This window comes from Lissotriton vulgaris, chromosome 6 (genome assembly GCF_964263255.1).
Source record: "Lissotriton vulgaris chromosome 6, aLisVul1.2, whole genome shotgun sequence".
Classification (NCBI taxonomy): domain Eukaryota; kingdom Metazoa; phylum Chordata; class Amphibia; order Caudata; family Salamandridae; genus Lissotriton; species Lissotriton vulgaris.
The window spans coordinates 1,916,369,463-1,916,375,703 of NC_141694.1; the positions used below are offsets into that span (position 1 = coordinate 1,916,369,463).

At 50.3% G+C, this 6,241-nt stretch overlaps 1 pseudogene; it reads right to left on the reverse strand.

The window, feature by feature from the left end:
- Positions 1-356: 356 nt before the first annotated feature.
- Positions 357-1,054, reverse strand: LOC147709918 (NXPE family member 4 pseudogene; annotated as a pseudogene).
- Between the last annotated feature and the right edge of the window lie 5,187 nt (positions 1,055-6,241).

A 6,241-nucleotide genomic window follows, 5' to 3' on the forward strand; every position in this document is an offset into this window, starting at 1 on the left:
GTGGTGGGTGTTCCATGGGTGGTGTGGTGGGTGTTCCGTGAGCGGTGTGGTGGGTGTTCCTACTCAATACCCATGGATTTTGATGCATTCCCAGTTTTACAAAGGACTTTTAAATCTGGGAATGCTCCAAAATCTTTTGCCTCCCGAGGTGAGGTGTAACAAGGAAAAATATTGTTATTTCTCCTCATTATTTCCTCTTTACGTATGCTGCATTCTGCAGCACAATTAGAGAGAGGAACACACCTCTCAGGGTTGCTTTTGTCAAGGAAGGTGCCCCTTCCTACACAAAAACAACCCTGTAAACAACAGAGGCACCCTTGCATGGTGCAAGGGTGCCTGCCTTGGAGCTAGGGTGCCAAAAAGGCGCTAACACACGGGGAAAGGACAGGAATGTGCTGCATTGGAGAAATGTGGTACATTCCTGCCTTCTCCCAGTGACTTGCTGCACTGCACTGCGCCACTGTTTCATAAATATACAACTATGTGTCTTGTGCAGGGGTCAACAGAGGTAAGTGAGAAGGAGGTTAATTTCATTCTCGATGACGATCGGCGGTGGGTGCACATTGTTGGAGGCCATGGCCGTGCTCATGTCCCAGGCGTCCACCGTGCCGATGTTCAGACCCTGCAGCATCCTGTTCATGATCAGGTACTGAACGTAGCCATGAAAGTCACTGATCTTCTCAAAGTTTTGATCTTGGAAACTGGTGTTCTCAGTCTTAAGGACGATCTTGGTGTCGGGGCTCCTAAGGAGAAGCTTCTGGATGGCTTTGCGGATGTTGATGACGCGGCGGATGAAGATTTGCAGGGGGAAGGGTTTGAAGTGGGTGGCAGCAGTGAAGACGATCACAGTGTGTTTATTTCCGCCCACCTGTGCGAACACTTCCGGGATAGTCGGGTTCTCCAGCACCGAGTAGAAGGCCATGCTGACAAATGGGTCCCCGTGTTTCTGGAACCGGATTTGGATGTTCCGGTCCGGATCGACCTTCAGAAGTTGCTTTTGCCATCCCTCGTCGTACAGGTCAAGATCCCTCAAGTCTGAAATAAAGCAACTCATGGGTTAGCATGGACCACATGGCAAACTAAGATGGCTGAAGACTGACAAGCTTTCAACCTAACACAATTCTTTCCAAATATTACCATATGCAAGTGTTTTACTAGGAGCTGCCCAATTACTTTTAAGGTTTTGGGCAAGGTTTTTAATACAAGTTGATTGTAAGAAGCGGGTGGTATCAACACACATGTGTGGTAATCAGGAAGCTATAACTCTAGTACTGCAACAACCACTGACCCCCACAAGCCAAGACAGCTACAGTCTTTTAGCAAATGAAAAGACATGCATTAGAAATATCATCTATCCTTGTTTTACTCTACTCTTTCTCAAGTTGCTCTGTCCGAATAGCAGCGATTGGTGGGATGGGATGTGTAGAATTCTATGTGCCTGACCCTAGGATGGCAACAGAGAGTGAAATTGCCTGGACCTTCCAATACATCTTCAGAAGGGCCTGAAATCCAGTGTATAGTGCTTTTAGAGCAGCAACTGTTAACTTGCAGCCCTCTGATGCCTCGGTGTTTCCTGCTCCAGCATTAGAGATGGCCGAAACACCGATGAAGATGCCTCAGCGGCCCGGCCGAGGCACCGAGACGTTGATTCGCTATGTTGTTGCTACTGCTATCCTTTTGAGTCTTGTGAACAAAGTAACGACTGTAGAACCCACACAACATGCCTATATTTTACCAGTGGCTCATCACCTATAATTATTTAGAACTTGTAGATCTACTGGACACTACTAAGTGGTAATATGAAAAAAAGTCTTTGATTGAAGTCTGGAGTCTGGAAGTCAACCTCAGATTGGGAGAAGCCACAAATGCACCATTCTAGGCAAAGCATCCTTTGCAGCAGACAGCTACTTTTAGCTTTTCAAACTAGTCTTCATAATCTGAAACAGTTATCCAGTGCCCAACATCTAAGAATGATGCTGATTGTAGTATCGGGCCTGTACTCGTGTAACAGTAACTGTCCTGTGCCCGTGAATAGTAGTAACCAGCCTGTACCAGTGTAACAGTAACTGCCCTGTGCCGTGAATAGTATTAGCAGGCCTGTACTCATGTAACAGTAACTGCCTTGTGTCCGTGAATAATAGTACAGGGCCTGTACTCGTGTAACAGTAACTGCCCTGTGTCCATGAATAGTAGTAGCGGGCCTGTACTCGTGTAACAGTAACTACCCTGTGTCCGTAAAGAGAAGTAGAGGACCTGTACTTGTGTAACAGTAACTGTCCTGTGCCAGGGAATAGTAGTAGCGGCCAGTACCCGTGAAACAGTAACTGTCCTGTGTCCGTAAATAGTAGTTGCGGGCCTGTACTCGTGTAACAGTAACTGTCCTGTGCCCGTGAATAGTAGTAGCAGGCCTGAACCTGTATAACAGCAACTATCCTGTGCCCATGAATAGTAGTATCAGGCCCGTACAGCTGTAACAGTAACTGTGTTGTGCCCGTGAATAGTAGTAGAGGGCCTGCACTTGTGTAACAGTAACTGTCCTGAGTTCGTGAATAGTTGTAGCAGGCCTGAACCCGTGTAACTGTAACTGTCCTGTGCCCGTGAATAGTAGTAGTGTTGGACCCGGCCCTTTTGGCAGGGTCAACGCGAGACTTTTTGCTTTTTCCTAGCCTGTTTCCGTGACCTGGTGTTGGTGATTTTAGGCCTCTGCGCACTTTTTCACTGTGGTACAGTGTAAAGTGCGTGAGCTCTCTGTGTATGTGTGGTGAGTGACCTGCCCTCCCATAGGAATGAATGGGGAATATGTATGACCATGGTAGTTCCTGATGTGTGGGAGTGCAGGGTCGAGTTTGGTATGTGCGAACTCGTGAGATTGAATGCTGCGTAATGATGTATGCGACATGATTGTGTCTAGTGTAGAAGTGCCACTTTTAGAAGTTGGCATATTTGGGTAATTTGTGTCTGGCGTGTGATTGGCTGGAGCCTGGCTCCAGGAGTGAGCCTGGGCCTGCTTGTGGATTGACTGTCTGGTATGAGGGTCCTGAATGGGGCTGGGTTTTCCCCACACAATGCTGGCTCCACCCCCTGGGGTGCGTCTGATGTCCCTAGCCTGGCCAGTGAAAGGAATTCCCTATAACCAGTTCTAGTTGGTTCTCACATTGCCTGCACCCTGCTAGACAAAGGATTTCTCTGTATAAAAAGGGGCTGTGTCCCCTTCCAAAATGTTCTTGTTTCTGACTTGAATCCTGCCAGGGGCGTGCTGCTGCTTGGGCTCAGGGGAAGGCTTGCCTCCCTGAGCCCTGCCCAGCCCCTGGATACCTGATGGACTCTGGATACCTTTACCTGGGGGTCCCCTGCTGGATGCTGGGACCCCTTTGCTATGGGAGTCTTTGCCTTGGGAGCTGGATGGACTCTGCCCCCTTAGCGCCTGAGAGCGCTTTATGTTTGCTTGGACCTTCTTTTTGCCTGCTAGCGCTGGGGAGCGCTTGATTTGTATTTATTGCGCCTGGAAGCGCTGTATTTCCCCCCTGAGTGCCTGGGGGCGCTCTATCTGTTTTCTAGTGCTAGGAGCGCTGTGGATTGTCCTTTCAGCGCTTGGGAGCGCTTTATGTACTATAGCCAGTGCCCACCCGGCATTTTGCCCGCTTTTCATGCCCAGTTACTTTCACGAGGGAGCCAACCCCTCGAAATCGCCGCCGCCAGCCCGGAGTCTGCCTCAAGGATGCTGGGCCCGCCTCCCGATCGAGGGCCGTTCTGCCATTGGCGGCCCCCAGTCACAGGAAGCCAGGCAAGCAGTGGCGCGACATGGGCAGGGCCTCGAGGCGGTGACTTCCGCTTCCTCCTGCCCGGGGGGAGCCTGTCTTTCTTCGTTGCCGGTCTCCCGTGTGGAGAGGGAGACCGGAGATGCTGGCCGCAAGAGGAGTGTGGCTGGGTGCGAGGCTCCCCAGGGCCAGAGAGTCCCGAAGCCGAGCAGAGCCGCCGGAGAAGCCAGAGGAGAAGAGCGGCTGGGAGTGCAGGCCGGGCTCCAGTGGAGAAGGAGAGCCCCGCGCTGCCTGAACAGAAAGACCCGGTGAGTGGGGCCGGGAGAGCGAGTGAAGGGAGGAGGGCGTCGGGGCACATTGCCGGTGCCCGCCCCTCCCCTCCAGTGTGCGGGCCTGGCCTGAGAGAGGCCCCAGTGGTGTTCGAGCCTAAGAGAGGCACCGGGGGCAATACCTTGGCATTTATGAACCCACGAGGCTCTGAGGGGCATTCCTTTGTTTCAGAGTCCCCAGTGGGACTCCAACGACCGGCCCAATTGTGAGGGAGCCCAGAGAGGTTCCAGGTGCATTTCTGCTTTAGAGCCCCGAGAGCCTCAGGGTGCCATTTTGCTTTACGAGCCCAGAGAGGCTCGAGTGCCAGTTCTTTGTCCATGAGCAGAGAGAGGCTCAACAGTGCCACAGTTGTGTTTACGAGCCTGCGAGACTCAGAGGGGCATTTCACTATTCTTGAAAACACGAGGCTCCCGCGTTGGCCCCATTGATGATTCAGCTGCCCAGCACTTCGTGGGCAGCTGCCACGTTTAGGCCCCTGACTTTTGGACACAGGGCATCCTAGCCCCAACAAGGCCAGTTGGCCCAGGGACTGCCACAAGTGGTGGCTTATGTGAGTTTTTGCGCAATGTGATATGGTGCTAGGAAATGTAATGCATTTAATATGATTACGCACCTTGATCTTACACCTCTGAATGTTTTTAGGCATCATGTGTTTTTGCGCTAATGAGTTATGTTCTGGCACCTCTGAATGTTTTTATGTATCATGTGTCTTCCTTGATTTTACACCTCTGAATGTGTTGGTTTATGCATCCTGTGTTTTTCCTTCCCTGCACCTCTGAATGTGTTTTTGATGCATCATGTGCCTTGTTATTACACTGCTGAATGTATGTTTTATGCATCATGTGTTTTCCTTCCCTACACCTCTGAATGTTGTGAGGCATCATGTGTAATGTGTTCTTGCTTATACCCCTAATTGTATAGTGATACTTAGGTGGTTGTTCTTTCTAGTACAGGTGGTCCTAGTGAGGTCCTGGTTCCCTGCGTGACATTCTCCTAAGGTGGTTAGGGTTGCGTAGGTGGTACTTACCTGTTACCAGTAGTTACTGGTTGTGATTTATAACTGTTATTTTGTGCTATACTTATTCTAAGTTCTAGAAGTGCTATTTCTACTAAGTGCTGATTCTGACAGTGGCCCATGTGGCCCTGTCCTGGTGTAAATAATCCCTTGTGAATATTGCCCGTGCCAGTTGGCACAATGTACATGTGTGATTTCTATCTGATGTGTTTTGACAATATAGAAGTTATTTTTATATAACCTTGTGTGGAGTTCCTTTTGTGGTGTGCCTAGGATGTTGTTGCTGTTGTGTGCTGGCGCAAATGCTTTACACATTGACTCTGGGATAAGCCTGTCTGCTCGTGCCAAGCTACCAAGGGGGTGAGCAGGGTTTATCTTGGCGTGTGACTCCCTTGCCCTGACTAGAATGGTGGTTTCTGCCTGGCTTTGGCGTCAGCCTTAGCCAACCAGAAATAGCCAGTTCTAACAAGTAGCCTGCCTATACCTGTATAACAGTAACTATCCTGTGGCCATTGTAGGAAGGGGGAGTCTCTAGTTGGCGCAGTGTAGCACTAGCGAAAAGCAGGGACTCTCTCTTCCTCGTCAGGGCTGAGGGTTACCTTCCAGACAACCTCTGCTTACCCTCTAGGTAGTGTGGCTTAAGCAGTCTTAGGCTAATCTTTGGGGCACATAGGGTTAAACATTTGCAATATTACACCGTCACAACAACCCACCACACAAGGACACCAAACTGTATTTGTAAAAATATATATCTTTATATAAATTTCAAGCAGGCTTGTCAATACAGTCTTGATTCAATGTGAAAACGGTTCCAGTGTACTTTCAATTAAGTTGCCACAGTTCTTATCGTTAGCAATAATCAGTTAGTGATTCAGAACAGTTCTTGTTCAGCGTGAATCCCCCGCATGGGGATTCTGGGCTCCTTACGGTACTTTTCTCGGTCCTGGCGGTCTACCAGGATTCCTCCAGCGGTCCGCTGGTCTCTCTGCGCGGCGGGGCGCGGTTGACGAGGGGAGAGAGAGCGGGGGCCCTGGGAGTGCTCCGCACGCAGCTCCGAGGGCTGGGTGAGGCAGCGGGAAGGAAACAGTACCTTGCGGGAGAGTTGGTGGGGCGCAGGTCAATGCGGCAGTCCGCGTCG